Below are 27,326 nucleotides of genomic sequence, written 5' to 3'. Positions count from 1 at the left end.
GATAGAAGATTCCGACCTTAGCAAAAAGCCCTTCGAAAGAATTTCGATAGATTTGGCGTGTCGTAATTGGAGGTGCGTATACTGTCGATACTTTCTTGAGCGTGCGGCTCGCCAGCGAGACGGCGTGTCGCTACGTAATTGGCCATAATTACGCACGCCGTGTGCGCAGGATTGATCGGGCTATCGATCTGGGAGAGAAAGATCCGCGGTCAGTCTGGTGCGAGTACCTGATTGAGGCGAATCCTACAACAGAATTGTAAGTTACAAATTCAATCATATTCTTTTGTACATTCAATTTTGAAATTGATCAATTTCTTATGATTTATAATTTGCATTTCTATAGAATTGGATTTCACCCGAATGAGGAAGCAAGAGAAACCCATGCGGATAACGAGCAGAGAGAGAACTTAGGAACAGGACAGATATGTCGGACTCTAGGACACTCGTGAATGTGTATTGTGCCGGTGAGTTATCTGCACAGATTTCTATATATTACTAACTGCTAACTCCTTAAGATAAATATTTAATAATTAATATAATTAAATAATTTTATAAATTTAGAAATTTTTATTTGCTGCAGAAAAACACTTTTAAAAGATAAAATTACTCCTAATATATAAAACAGTTTTTACGAAAAAAAGCTTTGTATAAAACATTTTTAGATATCTCTAATAATTTTCGAGATATAGCGAGAAAAGTAAAAAGCCGTTTTATATGTATATGAGGGATGATGTCATCTCTTAAAAATGTTTTTCCGCCGCAACTGAAAATTTGTAAATCCATTTCTTTGTCCATTTCCTAAACTTTTAAAAAAAAATTTAATAGTTTTTATATATCTTTCTTTGTGTTTCCAATTTGTTTTAGAATGGATTGATACATTTATTTATTTAATTGCATAAGTATAACTCGCAATTTATTAGAATAATTATTATTTTAATTTAACATTTATACAAAACATAAATCAATATAAATTGAAGATTACAAATTCTCTACGAAAAATATTTTATTTGAAACAAAACATAGATAAAGCAAAAAAAACATCTTTCTTATTATCATATAATAATATTAAAGTATTACGTAATATATAAATATTTATATCGATAATACTAAAATAAAAAATAATTATTTTATATCTGTATATACAATATATATATATATATATATATATATATATATATATATATATATATACACATATATACATGTATAGTATTTTATAATAAAATATTTTTAAAACTTCATAAATTTTAACTAAACTTTCATAAATTGTAACTGAAATTAAATAATTGTAAGAATTTAATCACTTAAATGCGTTTAAAAAAGAATGAGTATTTAAAATAATATAAATATTATATAAAATAATTATTGCCATTATATAAATATACTATTTTAATTTGAATTAATTATATAATTATTAATTTCATGTATTAAATGTTATAGAAGATAAACTTGTGGAATAAAAAATCAAATTTTTTTGTTTAAAAATAAAAATGAAAACATTATATGTTTACGTCGTTTCGCACAGTATCATTTCTTGCATTTTCACGATTTAATCGCAGGGTTGATTGTTTAAACTATGCTTTCAAAATCTTTTCAAATTGTGCTTCTGTTATAGTAGAACAAATATTTTTTATGGCATCTGAAGAAATGAATATTTATAAGATAAAAAAATTAAATAAATAAAAAATAGAATATGTGTAATACATGGGGAAACAATATTTTGTATGCAACTTACTCTTCATGCACATAATTAATTTCAAATCTTTTAATTTAAAATTATTTTTGCTCCAGTCCATGAACACTTTGAAGCTAGATTATTTGTGAATAATTTTTGCAATAACCTATTCATTGCATCTTTCTCATTTGTTCCACCAATCATAGTCAACATATTAAAATATTATTTTTTATTCATGATATTTCTAACGCATTAAATATCAATTTAAAAACAGAGATAAAATTGTACATACCAGTTGTGATTGTGCTTCTTGAGATACTAATATAATTTCGAAATTATTAATATTTTCAAGACAATTCATTGGTAATAATGGAAGCAAGTTAATATTACGATGAATATTTACATTATTGCCATTATTTTCTAAAATATGTAAACGCTCGTTTATTCGTCTACACATTACAGTTTTATTTCGAGTACATTTTCTAATATAGTATTTAGAGTTCTAGTAGCTGTAAAAAAATAAATATGATTTGTATCTATGTTTTTTCTATTTCTATAATTAGTGTGTATTGATATGGTGCGCGCACGCACGCGCGCGTGTGTGTGTGCGTGCGTGCGCGCGTGTGTGTATGTGTAGATGCTAAAACTTACTACAATTATCTACAGGAATATCATCTTTTGTAGGAATACTATTGTCTTGTGCTTCTATAATAATAGGAATCTCATTAATATTTAATTGATATGTATCACTAATTTTCTTTGAACTTGATTGAGATCATTATTATTAATATTCTTTTGAAGTTGATTGACATCATTATCTGAAAAACACATTTGTTATGAAAATTTTAACTCTTCATGTTTTAATATATTTTCATATAAAATAAAAAAATAAATATAGAATATCGCTATTATACCTTGTATATAGAATCATTATCGCTGATTTCATCTTCACTTGAAGTACTAGAGTTATCTGAAAAATATTATTTATGTTTTGTATTGCTTATTAATATTATCTAAAAAAGAATTATCTTATATGAAAATAAAATAACATTCAAGAGAATAATTATATTCATTTATTAAGCACAAAAAATAGTTTCCAATAAATTTCATCCAAGAAAATTTTTATACCATTTTTATTTTTTTCTAAAATGTGAAATGAAACTTTTTTATTTCTTAATCCACGGCCTAATTGAGATTCCGATTCGGTATTGCTTTTGTCTTCCATTAACCTTCTCTCCTTTTGGAGAGCACGTTCATATGAATCTATAAAAATTAATTCTTTTCAAGATGTCATTAATATTTTGCACACACACAAAATAAAAATTTATATACATACGAGGTGTCAAAAGTTCCAACCAAACTTTGTGATTTAATAAAAAATCTGAATAGAAAGTTTTCTTTAAAACATATGTAAAAATTCCTCGAAAAAGTTAACGCTCAAATACATTTTTAAACCTTTTTTAGACCTATGTTTAACTTTTTATAAAAGCATTTCTGGATGTTTATTAGAAGCAATTTGTTCATAAGTGGCTAAACCGTTTGGCATCACCATATATACATATATATTTACATACAGCCATACATATAATAAATACATACACAAAATAATAATAAAATTATATTTGTATGCTGCTCTTTACTATTAATTATGTAAGCAAATATACTTACCATATTTATCAATTACGGTAACCGGGTGCATAATCCAATCATTCTGAGGTTTTTTACATTTAATGATACAATTCCGAGTGTTCTCTTTAGGCCAGTAGGAATATTTGTCATTTTCTTTTAACCATATAGTTGGTACTACAAAATATATTTCGTCTCCCTCGTACACGGCATTGAATTACAACAGAATAAAGTAACTGCAAACAATATATCGTTTAAAAATGCAAATTTTAAGAATTTAATTATACTTATAACAGTTTATTTACTCATACTTAACTTAAAGATACTTTCTTATAACACCAGTGACAAATGTTATCTTAATAGACCAGAGAAAATAACTACTACTGTTATTTTATATACAGCACTTATATCAAACCACTATTAAAATTTAATTTATTATTAATCATAATAACATTTTTTTACGATTAAAATTGTACAAAAAGTGACATTTTTAATTAAATATAAATTAGAAAAAAATTATTAAATGTCAAAATAATATTTAAACTTTACATGTGTGAACATAATACTTTAATATGCAATAGATATTACAAATTGTTGTGTAATATTGGAATTACTGCAAATTTATCATTCATTGGTAAAATTAAACATTTTATTTTTATATCTTTACAATCAAATGTTGCTGTATTTGATGTTTCATGTATATCAACGACTTTTATAGCTAAACTAAATGAAGGCTTTTCTATGAAATTTGATATATTTTAAAAAATTTTTCCAGTTATTTTTATGTCATTACTTTCATTTTTATAAATATTTGAAATAAGCATATAATTAGAATTTCTTAAAAAAACACAGTTATTTTCTTTGAGCTAGTGATATTGTAAAATTTTCAAAAGACATTTTTTTTATAATATCTATAAATTTTTCCATTTTCATTAATTATTAAAGAGTTGTCATCTTTTTCACATACATACATGTGGGCAACTCAATATTGAAAACAGAGTATCAGAAAATATAGAATTGTGATAATGGAATTTATCTTCGTGTCGCGCTTGTTCCAGATGAAAAATAAGGTCATCGCGTTATTGTTCGGTTTCGTTGTCTTTGGTTTTTTTTGCATTCCATTGACTTCGCAAGGTATTCTCTCGTTTATGTTTGCGATTTGTATAACTTTGAGAAGCTATATCCCCGAATTTAGGAATAATATAGTCTATTCACATTAAATTTAGAGGCTCACAAAAAATACGAAATATTTACCTAAATAACTTTCGTTTAATTTAGTACTAATTATGTGCTAATTTGTTGACGTAGTCCAAATTTTGTTATTCTTACCATTTTGCAGGTATTCAAGTTCAAAGTGGAGAGAAAGCCTAGTTTTAATATAGTAGCGTAGTAGATATATCTCTATTGTTCAAGAAAGAGGAAAACGGAAGTCTTCAGCAAGTAATCTGGCAAAATTGGCGCAACAATTATCATGACAATCTTACAGCATCGTTATAACGTAAGTTTCAAAATACAAAAATATAATTTATTTTATTAAAATATTTTTTAAAATATTTAGTGCGTAGATTTTTACGCAGCTTTTTATAGCAATAGCTGTTTTATGTGAATAATTATAAAAATTTTTTATTTGTCGCTCAATGTAATTATAGCCAGCTACATAAAAAACGTAAAATATATTTATGCCTACATATCTGTAATCTACGGGTAATCTCGTATTTTAAAAAACTATAGAATATAGATGAGTTATATAGTTTCCAATATTTCGCTCCGCTATTAAGTCTAATTAGTTATTAATTTTCTAATTGATTTCAATTTTTTAAGTTTAATTTTTTTAGTTCTAATGGTTTTCAAATATTCTTATTTTGAACATTTCTTTTGCATTTTTTTTACATTTTGGTTAAATAGTTTGTTTAAAGTTATGGCTTTCAACAGTTGTGCAATCGAAGACGAAAAAAATATGTAATACTTTATGTACAGACATCTGATATGTTGTACATAACACTGCGAATTGGTTATACTGAGATATCTATCTCTAGGTTTATAATACTATATATATATATTAAAAAAAATATGAAATTTTAAAATTACGATTCTTAACGTAGTTATGTACATGAAAGGCTTTCAAAAAATTTCTCAGTGGTCAAAACATCTTTTCAACTTTGTTTCTAATTGGTTTTTAATTTTCTAATGTGGTTTTCAATTATCATTCTTCTAATAGTTTCAATTTGTATTTCCGACAATGAAATGTATAACAGTATCTGCAATGAGTTTCTAATATTTTGTTCCGTTATTTATTCTAATTAGTTTTAATTTTCTAAATAATTTCAACTTTCTCTCTATAAATCAATAAAATTAAAGGTTTCAAAATAGGCGTAAAGAGCTATAAAATTATATAAATTTAATAATCAAAAATCAAAAATGAAAATAACATTTGACGGTACATATTGATGTTTACAAAATTTAATGTGTGTATGGGCGAACATTTCGACTTATCTTTAAGTTGTCCTCAGCGCTAAAATATACCATATCGTAATTAAAAACCGGAAAAAATAGAATACTAAGTAATCGCACAGTTAGATAAAAATATTCAAATAATACATAACAATGGAGTCGGATAAGCGATGGTACTAGCGCAATAATCATTATATACCGTGATTGTTTTTAATCATCCTTAGGATGTGAGTTGGAGGTTTTTTTGGATCGTAGGCAAGCATGGTAATTTATTCTGTAATCGTACAAGCGTAAAGCGCAATCACAAAAAGGTAGTTACAGTGATAAGTCAACAACAGAGAAGTCAACAAAAAAAACTAACATAATTATATAGTTAAATAAAAAAGCATTTAGTGGGAGGTCATGTAACCCGAGAAAACATTTTAAGTAAATAAAGTTGTTAATCCAATAACTAAGTCAATTGTGTAAAATTTTTATGAGTCAGATCATTAGTTAATTGAAAACGTATATATATAAAAAAATCAAAGTATAAAAATATGGATAAGCATAAAACATAATAATAATCAAATAAAAATAAAAAAAAACATATAGCACAGAAAAGGAGATAAAATTATAATATGTGACAGATAATCAAAAATAAAAAATTTTTTAGAAAATTACATAAAACGTGATAACTCACATTGCCATGAGGTGCCACTTTAAATCCGTAAATGTCGCTAATCAGTTTCCTCCGCAATACTTTATATTGTGACTGTTCGTCACGAAGATGTCTTTATAAGTGACGATAATGTTCGCAAATTCTTTCCAAGTATGACCCCTAAATCTTAGGCAGCTTGTTTATTACTTCAATGTAAATGTCAGGCAAACAATATGTGTCGTTTTGAACGTTTAAACCGTTGTGTTGTCTCTTAATGTATAACATTTCGGAAATTAGTCTTTTATTAAGATATGTTTCTTTATCTAATATTTTCGCGTCATCCCATTTAAAATTATGATTTAGATTTAATCTATGCTCGGTGATGACCGACTTGTTAGTTGAACAATTCTTTATATTTTTCTTGTGTTCATTGATCTTAGTGTTTAATTTTCTATTAGTTTGTCCAACGTAGGATGCATCGCAATTAGCACAATCAATTTTATACACAACGTTTGTGTTCGAACGTTTCGGAATGACGGCCTTATGAACTTTAATGATAGAGTTTAATTTGTTAGTACTGCGATATGCCAACAAGGTGTCAGTGTCCTTGAATATGTTTTTTAATTTACATGTAAAGGATGGTATGAAAAGAACTGTAAAAAAATAATGATGCAGGTTTCTTTTTAGTTACTGATACGTCGATGGTGTTATTAGGTTGATGTATCAAATGGTGGAGTCTATGGTTAATGTTCTTGAATATGAATTCTAATGGGTATCCATTTATGAGTAAAATTTCAATAATTATCATAATGTTTTTTTGATGAAAGACGGGATGCGAAAGTAGAAAAGCTCTGTCAATGAGGTTGAAAATCGTGCCACTCTTTTGGCATTCAGGATGTTGCGATAAATAATTTAAGTATCTCTCTGAAAATGTAGGTTTATGATACCAATTAAAAAATAGCTTTTTACTGTTTTCAGATATAATAGTAATTTCAAGAAATCTGAGATGATTATTATCTTCTATTTCAAGTGTAAATTGCAATCTAGAATGTATTGAATTAAATAGATCTAAAACGTTGGTAATAAGGTTGCACGGAGAGGCCATGATTATGTCATCGACATATCTGAAATAAAAAGATGAAGTGAATGTCATCGCGTCTAAAGCTCTCCTCTCAATATCTTGCATTACAGCGTCCGCTATAATCAGAGAGAGGGGGGAACCCATAGGCGTACCAAATACTCTGTAAAAAACGTTATTGAAAACGAAAAAGGTTGAATCAAGAACAAATCTAACACTAGTCAAAAATTCTGCTCGTGGGATATCTGTGTACTCGCTAATGAAATTCCATCTATTAGAAACGCTCTTCATTGCCAGATCGATCGGGATGTTGGTAAAAAGAGAAACTACATCAAGTGAGATTAACATGTAATCATTCTTTAAACGGATATTCTTCAAGTTATTGACCAAATCAAAACTGTTTTCTATATATAGCTTGAAGCCGGCAGAAAGCTTTTTTTCATAATGTTATGCAAGAAAAGTGCTATGTTGTAAAGAGGACTGTTGACCGAAGAAACTATAAGCCTAAACGGACATTGTTGTTTGTGTACTTTCGGTAGGCCATATGCACGAGGGAGAGTGCCTTCACTAAACAGTAAGGATCGATATGTTGGAAGTGTAATATACTCTTTCTTTTTCCACCTCGTAAGTAGATCACGTAATTTAGAGATTAGTCTGTTCGTGGGATCTTTATGTACGATGACGTAAGTGTCTTCTTCGCTAAGTAATTCTTCAACCTTCTTTATGTATTCATTTTTATCAAGAGCAACAGTAATATTGCCCTTATTGGCTCGTGTGATAATGAGAGTAGGGTTGGCCTCTGGAAAATTTTTTGTGACGTCATTAAGTTTTAATAACTCATTATGAGCTTTAGAGAGATGGTATTGATAAGAAGATAAAGAGTTAATTATGTTGGTGGACCTGGTTCTAATGATAGTGCGATTATCCGTTGGTAATTTTCTAAAATTGTTTTCGAAATTGATAATAAAATCGGTCGCTAATTTTGTTTTAATTATTTGTGGTAGACTGAAATTGTCACCTAACTGTAAAAGACATTTAATCTTCTCAGATATGTGAATCGACGACATGTTATAAAACCACCTATTGTTTGTCTGTAAAATGTCATATTTACAATCTGAAAATGAGGAAGGGACCGATGTTAATGGTAGTTTTTTCAAAAATATGATCAGGAGAATGCCGATTCTGTAGGTGGACGTTATGGTTTGAAGAAGCTATTTCAACATGGGGACCGCGTGGAGCTTCATGTACCTACTCTGAAATAATGAATGTGTTTAAAGTCAGGTTGATTGTTAAATTTTTTCATAATAAATTTGAACTTCTTGTCAAATCTCCGAAATGTCTCACGGTAAAAAGAAAACAACGGACCACTTTGCATGTTAAAAAACGATAAACAAACCGGTTCAGGGATGTTATTTATAAGTTGTTGCGTGACATTGTAGATTTGTTTATAATAATAATTCCTGGCTTTGTATGCGTCGTTAATTTCCAATTAACAGCTTCTTTCGAAGCTCGTTTCTAATGATTCTGAAGTCATACATGGAATTACAATCAAGATGGCTAGTTTCATATTTATTCTAATTAAGTTTAATTTTCTAATTAGTTTTCTATTTATTTTTATTTTTGGTTTTTGAATTTTTTTTAAACATTTCGGTTAAATTTGGTTATCTAGAATTTGATATTCTAGAAGAAGGATGTCTCTTTGAATTAAGAACATGAATTTACTTTAAAGAAACAAGAATTTACTTTAAAGAAAAATCAAATTATAGATTAGAATAAAGAAATTTTTCTTCGATTCTTTCCTTACATTTGTATTGTGGAAGATAATATCAAGAAATTCATTCGAATTTCAACTGCAGTTTTATTGTTTGCGATGTATTTGGATCATTGCAAAGGTGAGCTTTGTTCATATAAAACCTGAAAACTAGAAATCCATTTTACTTTTCTTTACTTTTATTGTTATGTTATTTGGAAATGCCTGGGTGCTCTCGAATCAATTGAGATGGGTTATTATTCAGAATACACAAAGTGGTAAATAACTTCTTTAAAAATAAATTTGTGTGGGTCTTGGTTCTGACATCCGGCCCCTTAATCGGAATGTCATTGTGCAGTTTAAAAATCAGTCACAGCTCTGTTTGTGGAGACGCGTAAAGCATCCAATGGGAACAAAGCTAACATAGAGAAAATCTATGGATACATTTATCTAGCGATTCATCTACTTGTGTATAATTCTACTGGTCTTATCAGATAGATGAGAAGAATTTTAAATCCGTAGTGTAGTATACAAAGCTTTTTAAAAAGTTTGATTAATATTTTAATAATTTAGCAAGTAAAAAGAAATAATTGTTTTAAAGTATCAGTTGGAATATTGAGATATAATAGCATATTACATTATAATTTATTAATAACAATTTTATATAAATATATTTTATACAAATATAAAAAATATGAAAATTAAGTTTACAAATTTGAAATTGATATTTTAATGAAGTTGCATAAGAAAATGAGAATTCGAAATAATTCGCACAATCGCTCACACTAGCACGATCTTAATGGTTTTACTATTCGTGAGTTATTCTTCCTTATATAATCAATTTAATGAGAAGCCAGTTTTAGTATTTTCTTTTAATCAATAATTATAAAAAAAAAGTATACCGACACTGATGCTGATAAAATGTGTATAATTTGTATTTAATTTAAATGCACTAAAATTATCAAGTTTTCTAAATAATAATACATCATCGTAAAGATGCAAGAGATTATGCACGTTATATGTAATATATTCCTTACCACATATTTTTTTGTACTTTTCAATAAAATATCGAATTGAAGATTTTGTATTAAGCCTAATACACTCTGATGAACATAAAATTCTTATAGCGATGTGTAAGCATAAAAAATGTTTATATTGAATATTAGGCAATTTTTCTTGCAATGCAACAGGATCTATATATAAAAGAAATTGTCTAAATTCTGTTGCTTTCCAATGTTCTACATCTTCTATAGCTCTTGATAGACGACAAAACTCTTCAGAGATATATTTTCGGAAAATTTTTATAGTTTTTGATATTGAATTTATATCATGATCATTTAATTTTAGTTGACTTATTTCCTTTTTCCAAGTCCAAAACAATATAAGTGTTTTCATAATACCAAGGCATTCTAAATGCATATAATCGAGAGGCACATTACTAACTAAACCAATATCTTTTCTAAAAAAGTAAAACCTTTATGATGTTCTTGTTGTGAATGTAAAGTAAAATTTTTATTAGTTCTTAATGTGACATCAAGTTCTGGAAATGTCATTTTGCCTAAGATATTTACCCTTTTGCGTACATTTATTGCAACCAAAATACCCTGTATAAGATTTTATTGATAGAACAAATGCTGTAGCAGGTGTATCACAAATATTTTTTTTTAATATTGGCCTAACAACTTTATTCTATATAATAATACCATTTTCTCTTAAAAACAAATATTCTTCCACAAATAAATTTAAAAAATCCATTATCGATTCTGGTTTTTTAATCCATGATAAATACCGACAATAAAAAGTTTTGAAATTTCTAATAAATCAATTGACATTAAAATAGGCCAAAATTGACTCTTTGATGATTTGCTCAATAGTAAACCATCAATATTAATTGTAAACGGTAAAATTTCTAAATTCTCTGTTAATGTATTTTTCATCTTTTCAATTATGCCTTTTTCAATATTTAAATGTATATATATATATGCACCAGGTGGCATATTTACAATATTACATAATGAAGGAGTTTTTAGCAATGTTTTACAATCTTTTGAAACAAGCAAGTTTTCTGATTTTATTATTGATAATAATTTATTTGCAGAATTATGCGAGATATTATTTTTAATAATTCAATGAGCAATTTTATCTGCTAATGTAATTTTATTCTGCGATTTAAATATATCTTTATCATTAAAATGTGTTGGTTTAATTTCAGAAGAATTACTAACTAAATTAATATTTTTATATCCATCGGTATTACTATTGTTTGTGTTTAAAATATTTTCATTAAAATTTCTTGCAATAAATTTTTCATTATTAAAAGAGTGCTGTATTTTATTGCAAATAAAATACCGCACAATGCAGTAGTTGTTCTCTTTTCTTAGCATATTTATTATTAACAATCCTACGGCAATGTCTACTTGTAATCTTTGATATTTCTTTTTTCTTCTGTTGTGGTATCTAGAATCAAAAAATAGAATGTAAATAAATATTGCACAATAAAAGTAATCTATTTTGATGCATTCTAACACATGTTACATTGTAAACAAGAAAAGGTTATAAATTGAAATGTAATCAATTTTAGGGTTAGAGTTACTAATACAATTTTTGTAACTTCTTATTTACGGTATAAATAATAAGTATTAGAAAATACATAACATATAAGAAATTTTTTTATTACAAATAATACTCCTATAATAATTAAGTAATTTCTATATACACGGTGAGGCATTTATATTGAGATGCTTAAATATCTCAAAAACTATAAGAGTTATAAAAAAATGTTCTTGAATAATTGTTTGAAGGTTATATAAAGATCACCTTTTATTTCTTAAATAGAACCTCCCATTTTTCATTGCATATTTTTGTAGCTTACCTCGAGAGCTTTTCAAAACACTATAATAAAATATTTTTTCATTAAGTCCGTTTCGAATTATGAGGCTCAAAAGTTACAATATTTTAACATAAAATACAAAATATCTTGTAAAACATTTATAAATGCTCCATTGATTTAAATACCAAAAATTCTCACATTCTTTCGGATAACATGTGTTGAAAATGATAAATATTTTAAAAAGTAAAACGGCCTTTAATACAAATATCATTTTATATATTATTTTATCGAAACGCATGTATACTTTTTTTATTAAAGTTATTTCCGGTCCAACAACAATAATAAACGGCTGCATTGTTCATGCAAGATTCATTTGGGACATTTTGTTTTGTCCATTAATACAGATTTGTTCAATATAACCTGGTATCTAAAAAAAAGAAATATTAAATTGCATTTTACTAACATAAAAATTTAACAAATTATTACCTCTTAACTACAAATATTGATAACAAACATATATTATCGAACTAACCTTGCAATGTACAAGAATGTCATCTCGGCTTTCAGAAACTGTAGGTTTCCAGCCTCTTCTGCGATCTGAAGATTTTATACTAATTTTCGTTGATTTAGGAGCTAAAATAGTTATTAAAATCCAAATCTGAAGAACCGTTTTACTATCTATAAAGTTATTACATCAAATATTTAAAAACATATAACAATTACCTTTCAATAGATAAATATTAATAGCTGAGCAAAAAAAAAAGATCTAAATATTTACCTATATTCACAGATTCCGATTGTATGAGAATCTCCTTGAGTTGATCTCCTGTTAAAAAATTTTTTTCCAAAAGCTTGTAAATTGTTTTAAAGTCCATGATGAAATTAATCTATTTTTGCATCCCGGATATTTTCTATCAAAATCTCTTTTGATCTAAATATGTGCAAAAAAATTAATCAGCTACACATTTTATATATGAATGCAATTTAATAATATAAATTTGGAATTTCTACACTATCATGATTAGTATTTTTAACTTAAGCATATTATTACTAATATGTCTGAAATATATCTGAAATTAGAAGTCAATATCAACTACTTTTTTTATTATATCAATAATACATTTTATAATTTGTATCATTATGCAATCATTTAAACGTAACTCATATAACTCGTCCCACTTTTTAATTACTTCATCCTTAGAATGTAAATTATGAATTAATTAAATCCTGTATTGTTCCGTAATTTCTAAGTTCATATACAAATTTTACAATGTTTAAAAGAATTTCGAAACAAACTACAATTCAATATTTTGTAGATGTTTCTTAATAATTTTGAATATAATTCAAATTTTGTATAAAAATATCTGCGTTGGTAAAAATGTTTTGTTCAGCTTGATTTTTTAATTTTTTAAGTAGTTAGTAGAATTAATGAATTTTATATCATTATGAAATCTACTAATTTTCTTTGTGAAATTCCTGCTTTATTTTTCTCAAAGTCTTTTTGCGAATTTTCACAAAAAATATTCACAAAAAAAAAAAAAGGAAAATCGGAATTAAGGAAAGAAACAGAGAAATGCAATGATTAATCTCAAAGATATACATGAATGGATGTAAATAAGTGAAGGATGAAGCTTAGTGATTTTAAAAGAACGAAAGATTTTGTATAAAACTAAAGGTATACTTAGCTATCTCTTCGATAGCATAACGGACAAGGAGTTTCAAATAATAGATTACAATTGTAAGAGCAAAAAAAGAGAATAAAAACAAAGAAAGTATACTTGGAGAAGAAATAATATAAGCTTAAAGACTTAGAAATATTTTAATTCTAGTGTAATTATTACAGAAAGTTAATTATTAAATCAAATTACAAGATAAAGATTAATGAAAGTAAGAGACATGAAGTAAAACTTATATTTTCTATGTACGACACTATTATAATTTATAAAGTTTTTGTAATACTACCTTTCAAAATCTAAAAAGAAGGTACGTAATATTTATCTATCTGTCTATAAGTATATTAATAATATTCGTACAATTAATATATGTATACTCGTATGATTAGTACGCGCCGGCACCGTTAGGTGGCTACGTGGTGGAAATCTTACTCTTAAGTGAAAAACCATTTTTAATGTTTATATATATAAAGCAGAGTGGTCATCCCTTCGATTTAGGTGCGACCGCAATTTAAGACGTTTCTATGTCCATAAAAAATGGACATTGCAACTACATAGCTATGTCTACAAAACTTCTATATCGGCATTATCGATCATATTTTCCCTTTGTCTTTATTTTTATTAAACTCGTACAGAGAAGCCAGATTCAGGATGCGCAACATGCCAAATAGAGGGGATACACCGGTAGAAGGGATGATGCACACAAGCGCGAACCGCATACGTGTATGCTCGGAGATTCGGTTTGCTTCGGATAATAGAAAAGAACAGATGTACTGTTTCTTTTCTATCAAGCCGACGATGAAAACGACGGCAATACTGATCTATTGTGCTGTTCGCTTCTCGATTCTCCATACGCGCAACAGTTAATAGGGCGAAATGCTTTCTCAAGAATTATTTAAAAAATGATTAATAATGTAGAATATTAAAATTATAACTATAAATTATATCATTAAATTAAAATTAAATTAAATTAAATTTGATATTAATATTAATATTAATATTTTTAATAAATTATTCAACTGTTGAATTGATTAAATATTTAATTCTATAGATAAAAATTTAATAATTGAATAATTATAAATAATCTAATATTAAAAATATTAAATAATAATATTAATATTATATTTAATTTTATTTAATTTTAATTTAATAATTTAATTTATAAATAATTTTATAAAAGAGACTATAAATCTCGGAAAAGCATTTAACACTCACGCATATTAAAAACCAAGCAGCGTTGTACTAATAAAAAAATAATAATTGTAACAAATATTAGTAATAAGAAACTATATATTTATAGAAAATATAATATATATAATAGCGATTACATATTTAATTTAATTTTACTTTTTTATACACGTATATTTTTGTAACACAATACGACACACAAACATATACTCATTACATGTATCGTTTTGACAGTATTAAAATAATAAATGATGATGAGTTTCTACACCACCCGTGAGGTATCACCAATGGCGCATTTGGTTTTTTTTGAATGGACCTTCGCCTGGAGCCCTATTATACCACATCATATTATGTTGCATTACATTATGCTGCACGCGAATGTCGTACAGATATCTTTTACACACCTATTTTTTTCAAATGTGATGTCTTATGCAGGCAAGATAATTTTTACATATTTGTTCTTTGCAAAAATGTTGTCTTTTACAAACAAAATATCTTTTACACACTTCTTTTTAAAAGTGTGGCATTTTTTACAGACAAAATATCTAACACATTTGTTTTTTTCAAATGGTGTCTTTAATAAACTTTACACCTCTTTACACATCTTTTAGGTATGGTGTCTTACAAATATTAAAATAAAAATAAAATAAAATAAAATAAAACATGTAAAATTAAAACAAAAATATATAATTAATAAATTATTAAATAAAATAAAAAATAAAAATAAAAAATTAAGTAATAAAATAAAAAATAAATAAATAAATAATTAATAAAATAATAAAAACAAATAAATAATTAATTAATAAAATAAATAATTTAATTATTTGTTTATTATTTCCAAGAGGGACCAGCTTCGTCAGCATCCGCAGCATATAATCTTAAAATACTTTTTTTTCTTAACAGCGGGAGCATATAAATTATCTGCTGACATAAGAGACAAATGTTTTTTATCAATTGTCATGTTTAAAACTGTTTCTCCCTTCGTTTTTAATGCTGATTTAAACACACAAATAGCGTTAACAGAAACTGACGAAAATTTATTTCGCTTTTTAGTTTTAACATTATTTAAACAAGAAAACATTCTCTCCAAATCGGCATTTGAATTTGGAAGTGATCTAATGCTACTTACAAGTTTTGTTAAAATTGGATATATTTAGCAATATTATTAATATACTGACGTTGTAAAATTTCTTTCCACATATTGTCGAAATTTAATTTAGAGACATTTTTTTCTTCCATTGTAAAATCTAATGGTAACGCAATTCATTCTTGTTTTAAACCATTTTCAACGTCAATACCGCCGAAAGTTTTAGCCACGAAAGAAACATCATTGAAAGATGTTTCTCTATTATTACTGACTAAACTTACACATGGTTGAAAAACTTTTAATTTTGATAAGAATATATCATTTATAGGTAATCTTTGACGAATTTCCTCTGCAGCAATCACATAAAATGTTAAACATTTTTCTCGAATAGTTGTAATTATGTTTACGTAACCTTTTATTATTAATTCGTTAAGGTATTCTTCACATTCTGATCCTAAACTAATTTCATTAAGAACTTTTTGATTTTGTTTTAGAGAGAATATAATATCTGTAGAAAATGGTTTTAAATGTTCCTCTTTTAAAAAATTTTGACAGATTTGGAAAAGAAAGTTTACAGATTTTGGTTGCAACAAATGAATTCTCGTTTCGGACGCTTGAAAAAAAGCGTTAAATGCGTTAAAGAAATTTAAAACGTACTTAAAAAAAGAAAATAAGCTTTTGTTTCTACATTGTTCATCGTAGACAGTAGCTTTCCTGCATTGTCTGTTCTCTCACTCATTATCATTTCAGTAAGAAAGTATTTAATTGTATCCCAAGATTTAAGAAGTCTTTCGACACATAAATAATGAGAAAGCCAGCGTGTATCACATAATTTGAGATGTTTTTCTTGAAAACATTCGCAAAATTCTTTAAAAATGGCCGTACGTTTTGGACTAGTATTAAGATAACTAGCAACTTTTTTTTAATTTCTCGCAAAATTCGGGCAATTTATTAGATGCAGCATGCGCTACTAATATGGCAGAATGATATGAAAATAAATGAGGACATTTTTCTTCCAATTTTTTTTAAAAGATAAATGTTTTCTTGTCATAACCGACAAAATTGAAAATTTGATATTTTGAAGCTTATTAACGACATAATTCGTTTCAACCGGACACAAAACATTTGTAATAAAGTTTGTACATTTTGTTTGACCCATGCTCATGTTTTTCGATACATTAGGATCTTTTCCTATGTTTTGAAACAAGCTAAGAATCTCTTTCGCAGTTTGATGGGAAATATTTTTGTCAGCAATTAATGCGGCATATCTTATTTCTGCTGCTTTTCTACGGTCATTAAACGACAAAAGCGACTCAATATTTGTATCTTCGATTACATTCGATTTATTTTCATTTATTTTATTTTCTTTAAATTAAATTGTGTGACTTTTACATTTTGCGTGTCTGTATATTTCCGACAGACTGTTAGCAATTGATTTATTACACACCAAACAAAAAAAAGAAAAAGCGGTGTTTGGTACTTCACGTAACCATGACTGATATTCTTTAACTTCCAGCCACTCATGTTTAAAAGTTTTTTTGTATTGTATTTTAGGTTTTTTATCATGATTATCATGATTATCAGGATGATCATCATGATTATCATTATTATTATTATTAAATTTAATATTATTTTTATGACTTAAAGTATTTGCATGTCTGAAAACAGACGAATGATATGAAAAATTGTTTTTACACACAATACAATAAAACAGAGAATTATCGGAAGAAACTTCCTGTATCCACGATTTGGTTCTTTCATCATTAAGCTTTGCAAAACTTTCGCTTAGGTTTTTTTATTATTATATTTTTGTCACATATATTATTACAAATTAAAAAATGGCAAGACAGAGGAAAAAGAAGAAAGTTAATATATATATATATATATATATATATATATATATATATATAAAATTGAAATATATATATATATATATATATATATATAATTTAAATTTAAATTAAAATAATAATCTTACAATTGATTTGCTGGCGAGACAGTTTGACACCGACACTGACACTAATACCAAGTATACACATGAGCAAGTGACAACTTAGCACAGTACACAAGACTTCTTATAAGAAATCTTTGTTTTATTTACGTTCTACAGTACTACACTAGGTTATCATTTGCTCATGTTTATTTTCACCGTTTAGTATAGTCTTTACAAGTATACTAAAACAAAAATAAATAAAACAAGTTTAAATGTAATTGAGATAATTATATAAAATTATATACCTCGGTAACTCGAAACTCGAAAAACCTCTCTAATTTGAATTTTTTTATTCCTAAAAAAAACCTTTATAAGTCGAAAAAAAATGGGAGATTAACTAAAAATTAAAGTTTTTTTACAAGTTAAAAAAACACATTTGCAAAAACAGGTATGTGAAAGATACATATCTTGTCTATACGGCATTCGTATGCAACATAATATAATGCAATATAATATAATGTGGTATAACAGAGCTCCAGGCGAAGGTCCATTTAAAAAAAACCAAATGCGCCATTGGTGATACCTCACGGGTGGTGTAGAAACTCATCATCATTTATTATTTTAATACTGTCAAAACGATACGTGTGATGAGTATATGTTTGTGTGTCGTATTGTGTTACAAAAATATACGTGTATAAAAAAGTAAAATTAAATTAAATATGTAATCGCTATTATATATATTATATTTTCTATAAATATATAGTTTCTTATTACTAATATTTGTTACAATTATTATTTTTTTATTAGTACAACGCTGCTTGGTTTTTAATATGCGTGAGTGTTAAATGCTTTTCCGAGATTTATAGTCTCTTTTATAAAATTATTTATAAATTAAATTATTAAATTAAAATTAAATAAAATTAAATATAATATTAATATTATTATTTAATATTTTTAATATTAGATTATTTATAATTATTCAATTATTAAATTTTTATCTATAGAATTAAATATTTAATCAATTCAACAGTTGAATAATTTATTAAAAATATTAATATTAATATTAATATCAAATTTAATTTAATTTAATTTTAATTTAATGATATAATTTATAGTTATAATTTTAATATTCTACATTATTAATCATTTTTTAAATAATTCTTGAGAAAGCATTTCGCCCTATTAACTGTTGCGCGTATGGAGAATCGAGAAGCGAACAGCACAATAGATCAGCATTGCCGTCGTTTTCATCGTCGGCTTGGTAGAAAAGAAACAGTACATCTGTTCTTTTCTATTATTCGAAGCTAACCGAATCTCCGAGCACACACGTATGCGGTTCGCGCTTGTGTGCATCATCCCTTCTACCGGTGTATCCCCTCTATTTGGCATGTTGCGCATCCTCTGATTTCTGGAATCTGGCTTCTCTGGTGACGAGCGTGAGGCTTGCGGGAGACACGCCGGCGACATCGTACGCAATTAGGCCACCTGTGGCGCTATCGTGATCCTTAGGGCCAATCACGGCCGTTTCTTATCGCGGCCGGTTTGATTCGGATTATCGATCTTTGATCCTTCGGTCTCCGCGAGGCAACTTCCCGGTGCGGCTCGTTGGCTGTTACCGGCCGGCTCGGTCCGGTGCCCTTGGCTTCCCCGGACCCCATGGTCGAGTCAGACCTTTCAGTTCCATGGTCGGGGCCCCGATGCTCAATACGTCGGGAGTGGCCATCCCCTTGACCGTTTCTTTCAGGTCCTTCGCCCTCGTTCCGATCCTGCGGATGTGAACTCTTTAACGGCAGTTGATGTTTCCGCCGATTTATGAATTATCAAAATTAAAATGTACGATCCTTACCGGGCGTGATTTCTCTGCATTCCTTCGCCTCCGCTCGCCGTCATAACCAGGTTCCTCGGATCCGTGTAGCTGTCTAACTAGAAGTTGCTGCCGCCAAACTCGCAAATAACGCGCGCAAGTAAAAAGTAAATTTCGCAGGGCGCTCTCTCTATAATTCGAGGACGCAGGCCCCGCGAAAACCCTTCCCGATCGGGCCTTTCGGCCCTTGTGACGGACGAAAGAAAACGTCTCGTCACAATACATACATATAATTATCAACTATTATAATTTAGTGTATAATTTTATATATGTATATATATATATATATATATATATATATATATATATATCGCGCCCCTATATATATGTAAGATTAAAAACGCATTATTTAACATACTGCATTCCTCAGAGCACTGTTATTAGAAGATAAGTTTTATGTGCGCGCTTGGGACATTGCAGGCGATAGCGGCTAGATCATACGGCGCGAGTATCTAGCATTGTTTATAACAGAAAGCTATCGGTTTACTATTGTGTCATTAGCGGCTAGATCATACGGTGTGAGTATACAGCATTTCTCTCGCAATCTACCTCTACAATGTATATAGTTATACAAACAAGCATTGCCTCAATGTATACGTTATTGCTTAAACCTGATTTTTTTCTATAAAAGTAATGATATGAAGAAATAGCGGCTAGATCATACGGCGCGAGTATCTAGCATTGTTTATAACAGAAAGCTATCGGTTTACTATTGTGTCATTAGCGGCTAGATCATACGGTGTGAGTATACAGCATTTCTCTCGCAATCTACCTCTACAATGTATATAGTTATACAAACAAGCATTGCCTCAATGTATACGTTATTGCTTAAACCTGATTTTTTTCTATAAAAGTAATGATATGAAGAAAATACGTCAATTGAGAATAAGTAGTATATTATTATAATATTATGCTATGTTATATTTATTTATTATATTATATATTAGATTATATATATATATATATTTATATTTATATATAATCTAATAATGCCTATAATATGATTGTGTATTTTACTTTAAAACATTTATGTATATACATTTCTTATACATAATATATATATATATATATATATATATATATATATATATAAATATATATATAATTTACAAAATATAATTACAAGATATTTTTAGCTAGAGAATTTTTGAAAATATAATATATATGAATAAAGATTAAGACAATTAAAGTAATTAACAGTAAACAAAAAATTTAATGTAATAAAACAACACTACTATATATACACATATATTATATAATTATTACATATATTGCAAAACAATAAAATGAATGACATGAAAATTGATTACATGATTACAAGAAATTTATTACAACAAATTTTGTTGCATTAAATTTTTTTGTTTAATATAGTATATCTAATTATATTATATTCTATCTATCGTTTTCTTTTTTTAATATTGTATGTCTTGACTTACTTTATTGAGTAAATTACTCGATAAAAATCTTTTTACTTCTGGTACGCAATATGCAACAACTTCTTCGATAATAGTTCCACAAGTACTTAATGATTATCATTGGCTAACACCGAGAAGGTGTATCATTAGATCGTAATGCATCCACACAATCGCGACTTGCAGCAAGTATTGTGAAGATACAATAACAAGAAGAACATGCATAAATATTAGTTAAATATAACCTACAAACTTATGTTTTCGATTGCTAACTATTCGATGCGACAGCTGGCAAAGAAGCGGAGCAGTGATGTTACTAAGTGCATTGCTGATTTACTACCGGCACTTCAGATGATTCAACAACAGTTACATTGACTGCAGTTTGATCTTTATGTCTGGAAGGATTCCAACCAATCTACGCTGAATATCTAATGACTAGATAACTATACAAGGATATTTTCTCATTCAAAATCAAGCCGAGTTGCTTTGATAATCAAGCACTCAATTTCGTAGATGATTGGTTGATTCTCTAAGATGGTTAATATCAGTAGCGATCCGTGCAAAGAGTCTCATTTAATTAACTTGGTTGCAACAATTGTATTGAAGCATTTACTGAGATCAAGCGTTCGATACAACTGACAAAAAAGCTTGGAAAAGTTGTATCGAAGAGAAATTTTTATTTCTAAAATGTGTTTCGATAGTTTGAGACTGGAACTGTAAGATGTCGGCTGAAGCTCCACAACTTACTGATGCTTCCTGATTGATGAGTGAGATTATGCAAGCATAATATATCTAAGAGATTAAGAATAAAAATACAAACAAAACGCCTAATTGTTTTCATCCTTATTGCTTATATGGACCAAGGTATTGCATCAAAAATTATCACTACAGTATTTGAAGCTAAGCTGTTATTCTTTTCACCAGGCTAATAGCGCACATAATCCGAATTTGATCAAGATGTGTTTACTCATTTATAATTGACCATGCTTTGTTATAAATTCAAGGTCATCTATTTAAGAAAAAAAAAGTTTTATGTGGCGCATTGTACCTGATGATTAAAAGTGGATTTATTTTGATAATCCCAAGTGAAAAAAATCATGGGTGGACTCCGGATGAATCATTCACATTAACGTCAAAACGAAATATTCATACAAAGTTTTGCTCTGGTAGGACCAGGAAGGCGTGCTTTATTATGAGCTACTGCAACTGAATGAAACAGTTATGGCTGACGGCTATCAACAATAATTGTACCAATTGAACGAATGAATTGATGTGAAAAAGGCCATCAGTAGCCAATAATCGGTGCAAAGTAATTCTTTTGCATGATAACGCACGACCACATGTTGCAAGAACCGTGAAAGAAACACTATTGGAACTCGAATAGGAAGTTCTTTCGCACCCAGCCTTTTCTCCAGACTTGGCTCCATCGGATTACTTTTTCCGATCATTGCAACACGCGCTCGCCGATACACACTTCTCCAATTACGAACAAGTTCAAAAATGGGTGGATGGATGGCTTGCTTCAAAAAACAACTCATTCTATCCTCGCAAAATCCAACTTTTATCAGAAAGACGGTAAAAAGTAATAGAAATGATGGAAAATATTTTGACTGATGTATTAATTACTTTTCTTATTAAAATAAATGCATTTTTTAAGTAATAAAAAACTGGCGAAAACTAAGTTTAACATCTATATGGAAGACTTATATAATTAACAGATCCAGTGGATATTTTTAGATGCACGGATTATTTATTTAGCAAAGAAAATTATGTAAATCACATCTTTTAAGGATCGTCTCTGCACAATCTGTTGTAATGCGAGTTTACGTAGACTCGTGTAGCTATTGAAAAACATAATTGGCTCCAAGGACAACCTCTACTTGTCATAGCAGACAGCATCATTACAGTGATTGATGAGCAATTTTCCATTTGATCTTCAAATTACATCGTCGAGACTCTTCCTGCAAATCTGGAATCCACTACATTGCACCGTATATCACTGCATTGCCAATGTGGACACAAGATAGAAGATTTTTATTGCTGTCTTTGCCTCAGCATCAGAATGGTTAATTTGTGTTAATTTGGAAATAATCTCTGACTATATTTTTGAGCAGCATTTTCGACGTTTTGTGTCTCGCCGAGATCTCTGCGACTGTATTCAACGGAATACCCAAGTAAAATATGATCAACGAATCCAGCAATCAACTTAAATAGTCAACTTTTACATTGCTAGACAATTTTTGATAACATTGGTCACGCTAATATTTACATGGACTAAATTTAAAAATTTACGATCCAAGTGATGGACAGAGGACGATTGTTTCCGAATCAGCATTTGTTTGATGTACTCTGAGCTGATTCTACTTTACTATTGCGTGAGTCGTCCAGATTTATCCTGCAAACGATAATCAAATATGCATAGTGACAGTATGGATGATTACAACAATGTTCAAATGACCCGCAACAAAAATTATTCTCTTGTTTGCATACAATGAATGAGTTCACGACGGAGAATGTTTCAATTGGAAGTATCTTTGGCGGCTTCAAATATATTATTAAAATTATGCGTACAATTATATACACTTTACATTTAGTTATTAAGTAAATCTTAATGTAATTACTATGATAAGAACCAGCATTATTTTTAATAAGATTTTATTCTGCAAACGCATGTATCTATTTAACACACTCTATACTGAACACAAGCTGTTGAAAAATTTATTTAACTACGTTTACTTTCATTGACAACAGTCTCACTTGAATTAGAATTTGATTTTTTAAAATAAAAAGCAGCGATCATAAGAAAGCTAGCAGCGATGTAACATTTTGTAAAACATTGCCTACCTTATACAGTATATTTTGTGATGTTAATTTTGTTAAGTGTGACATGACGAGCAGGATGGCGTGTTTGAAATTATTAAATCACAAATAAATACAATAAAAAATTGTAATATTTATCAAAAACTTTATAACTCGATAATGTGAAATGCATTGTGCATTTACTCAATGTCTAAACTGCATGCAAGTAATAATGCTTGCAATAATTGGCAAAATAATTATATTGTACAAAAAATTTGTAATTTTATAATAGTTATAATTTATAATGTTAGATAATAAAGAAGAAGAGAATGAAACTTTCAAATAAAGATATCAAAAACAAATAATAACGGCGAATGGCCAAAAACCAAAATATTTGTTACTTTTCGTTCAAAAGTGTAAAAATTTACTATTATTAAAATTAAAGATTTAAGACTTAGAAAGTTTTGGTCTCTTTAAAAAAAAAATATATATAACATATAAAGATCTCGTGATCGGTGCTTTCAGATTGTTTTTTGCAGCATAATGTTATTACTTACGATAACAAAAGGAATTATCTACAAAAAGAATAATTTTGCACTTAAAGGAACTGAGCTTTTTATGCAAATTTTATAAACAAATTATAAAAATATATATAGACAAATATACATTTATAAAGTGCACGATCGTATTATGCGTTAAATATAACAACTTAGATATTTAAACGTGATACATACACATATAATAAAAAATAAAATAAATTTTATAATGTTTATAATTTCTACTTTTTATATCATCATTTATGTAAAAAAGACAGATTTAAGCAATAACATATTTATATATTGTAGCAACTATTTATTTAAAAAATTAAAATATGCATTAAACAATCTTATTACTTTCTATTACTTATCTTATTACTTTCTTTTATAATAATTTTCTGGATAGATTTTTAAAAAATTTTTGGAAAGTAATTGTTTAAAAATATATTAAGTTCTTTAAATTACGAATATACATATAAATATTGAATTATATACATATGTGTGAGCATATGCTGTGTTTTATGTATGTATGTATATTTGAGTTAAATATTTCAATTTTTTTTAAATTTACATCATACACACACACACGCGCGCGCGCACACGCACACACACGCACGCACGCACGCACGCACGCACGCACGCACGCACGCACGCAGGCACGCACGCATGCACGCACGCATTCATAAGTACGATCTCCCGCAGAAATGCGAAGAAAGCAATGCAATTGATGTTTTCAATTATCTAGAATTTTGTGAACTTATGAAAAAATATAAAAGTAAATTTCGTAAATGTGTTACGTCTACACTCAAGAAAGAATTAGTCGGTGGAAGGACGTTACTTACCCTTATTGAATCGCGCTTATGATCTCGAACGCTTTCAACTCGAACGAACTGTGTAAGACCCAGGATCTGTCAACAACCTCGAAGGTCGCTTTTACTAGATCAATAGGCCGATCGTTTGGTGGTCCCTTTTTGGTAAGGGAATTGAACTCCTTGAACCCCTTATCATCACTTTTATTTTGTTTATCACTTTCTATTTCAATGTTATGATTTGTTATATCACTATTTGAACTGGGTTTATAGTTACTATTGTTATCATCTTTTTCATATTCTGAATTAGCACTTATAATTATAAAACTATAAAACTTGGCCTGTGATATACCATGGAACAATGGTATTAGGATGGCTCTCTGTCAGGACCGCGTGTAAGGTTCACGGGTTCCAGAACCTATGATAAGTGAGTCTTCGAGAAGAGGATATAGAATAGAGGGGAATTGACTCATAAGATAATCGAAAAAACGGTCACTAGACGCTTTGATTCTCCTTCATAGGCGGAACGTCGCGGATTTCCTTCTGGAATATCTGCCACAGACGGCCATGAAAGGTTGAAGTTAATTTGTGCTAATGGTCCAGGTCAACATATAAATTAAAAGATTCTTCTAGTGTAGATTTCAACTGATTTTTTTGTATAAACACATTGGTAGAGAATGAATATCCGTTACCGGTCATTTAAATATATCAAGATAAAATTAAAAAAACTATCCACACAAATATATCCACACAAAATTATGTTATCAATTGCATTCAAATTGTTTGCAGAAGCAAAAAATGCATGTTTCTTTATTGGTAAAAAAAATTTTTTGATACAAGAAAGAAATGTCATACAATAAATGTATATTTTATTTAATATATATGTGTTCACGAACGAACATAGAAAACCTTAAGTCATTCATAATCGCCGCGCCGCGCCGCGCCGCCGCCTCAGTGTTGTGAGACGGGTTTTTTCGCGCATGCGCGGCGAACGTACCACCAGTAAAGTATCTTTAGACATAAAAAGGTGTACCATGTTGGCCCTCATGTATAATTTTGCAAGTTTTGTAATTTTAGGAAAAATTAAATTTTTTAAATTATTTTATGGAAATATATATATATATATATCTGTATAAATTTTATATACATATTACATAAATGCCAATTTATTTTTCCTGAAATTACAAAAGATATATCTGTGTGTATGTGTGTGTGTGTGTGTTATGAAAGAGATGGAAGGATGTTATAATAACTTAAAACAAAATATATAACAAAATAAAAAATTTTATTTGGCAGAAAAATTATGGAATACCAACATTTGTTGCAAGGGTAAGGGAAACTGCCAAAAACCTTACCAGTATTCAACAAAAATAAACAAAAGTACATTAATAAAATAAAAATAAAATTATTTTATAAATATTAAAATAAAAAATTTATATTAATATTATAATTAATAAAAATTAATGTTCTATACGTAGATAACTAAATAATACTAAACAATAAAATAACTACTATACTAAACAATAAAATAAAATATATTTTTAATAATCAACAATAAAATAAAATATCTTAAATTTATTAAATAAAAATAAATTATTTAAAAATAAAAATATTGCACATCTTTTAAAAAAATAAATAAAATCTGAAAAATAAATAAAATTAATATACATATAATATACACATGTATGTAGCATGCATTAATAAATATTGGCTAGAGACGTGTGAAAATTTAATTAAATATTATGCAAAAAATATAAATAAAAAAGCTAAATTATAAATAAAAAAGCAAAAATATAATTAAACATCATCAGATGTGTCTTTTCTCTGTATAAATTTTGTGCATTATGCAGTTCAAGATGCCTCGAGTCAATTTCAAAATTTATTACAATTAGTATTTTTTGCTTCAAAACTAGACTAAACTACACAAATTGAAGAGATTGACTCATTAGCTAATCGGTTTCTTTTTTTATTTTTGACA

The 27,326-nt window shown here is 28.0% G+C and overlaps 1 protein-coding gene across 5 annotated transcripts in view; it reads left to right on the top strand.

The window, feature by feature from the left end:
- Positions 1–131: 131 nt before the first annotated feature.
- The window catches only part of LOC140669543 (adhesion G protein-coupled receptor E2-like), a 68,848-nt gene continuing 41,653 nt past the window's right edge, over positions 132–27,326 (top strand). For 4 of the 5 annotated variants that reach the window (XM_072899495.1, XM_072899494.1, XM_072899493.1 and 1 more), the window contains exons 1-3: positions 142–256; positions 344–464; positions 4,641–4,799. The gene's annotated coding sequence lies outside the window, so the exon portion shown is untranslated. Of the gene's footprint in view, positions 257–343; positions 465–4,640; positions 4,800–27,326 lie in introns of all 5 variants that reach the window. The other variant, XR_012047355.1, reaches the window with a different exon arrangement.

The sequence above is a fragment of the Anoplolepis gracilipes genome, chromosome 9 (assembly GCF_047496725.1).
Source record: "Anoplolepis gracilipes chromosome 9, ASM4749672v1, whole genome shotgun sequence".
Classification (NCBI taxonomy): domain Eukaryota; kingdom Metazoa; phylum Arthropoda; class Insecta; order Hymenoptera; family Formicidae; genus Anoplolepis; species Anoplolepis gracilipes.
Note: the sequence above shows the minus strand (reverse complement) of the source record. Positions and strands in the feature narration are given on the sequence as shown.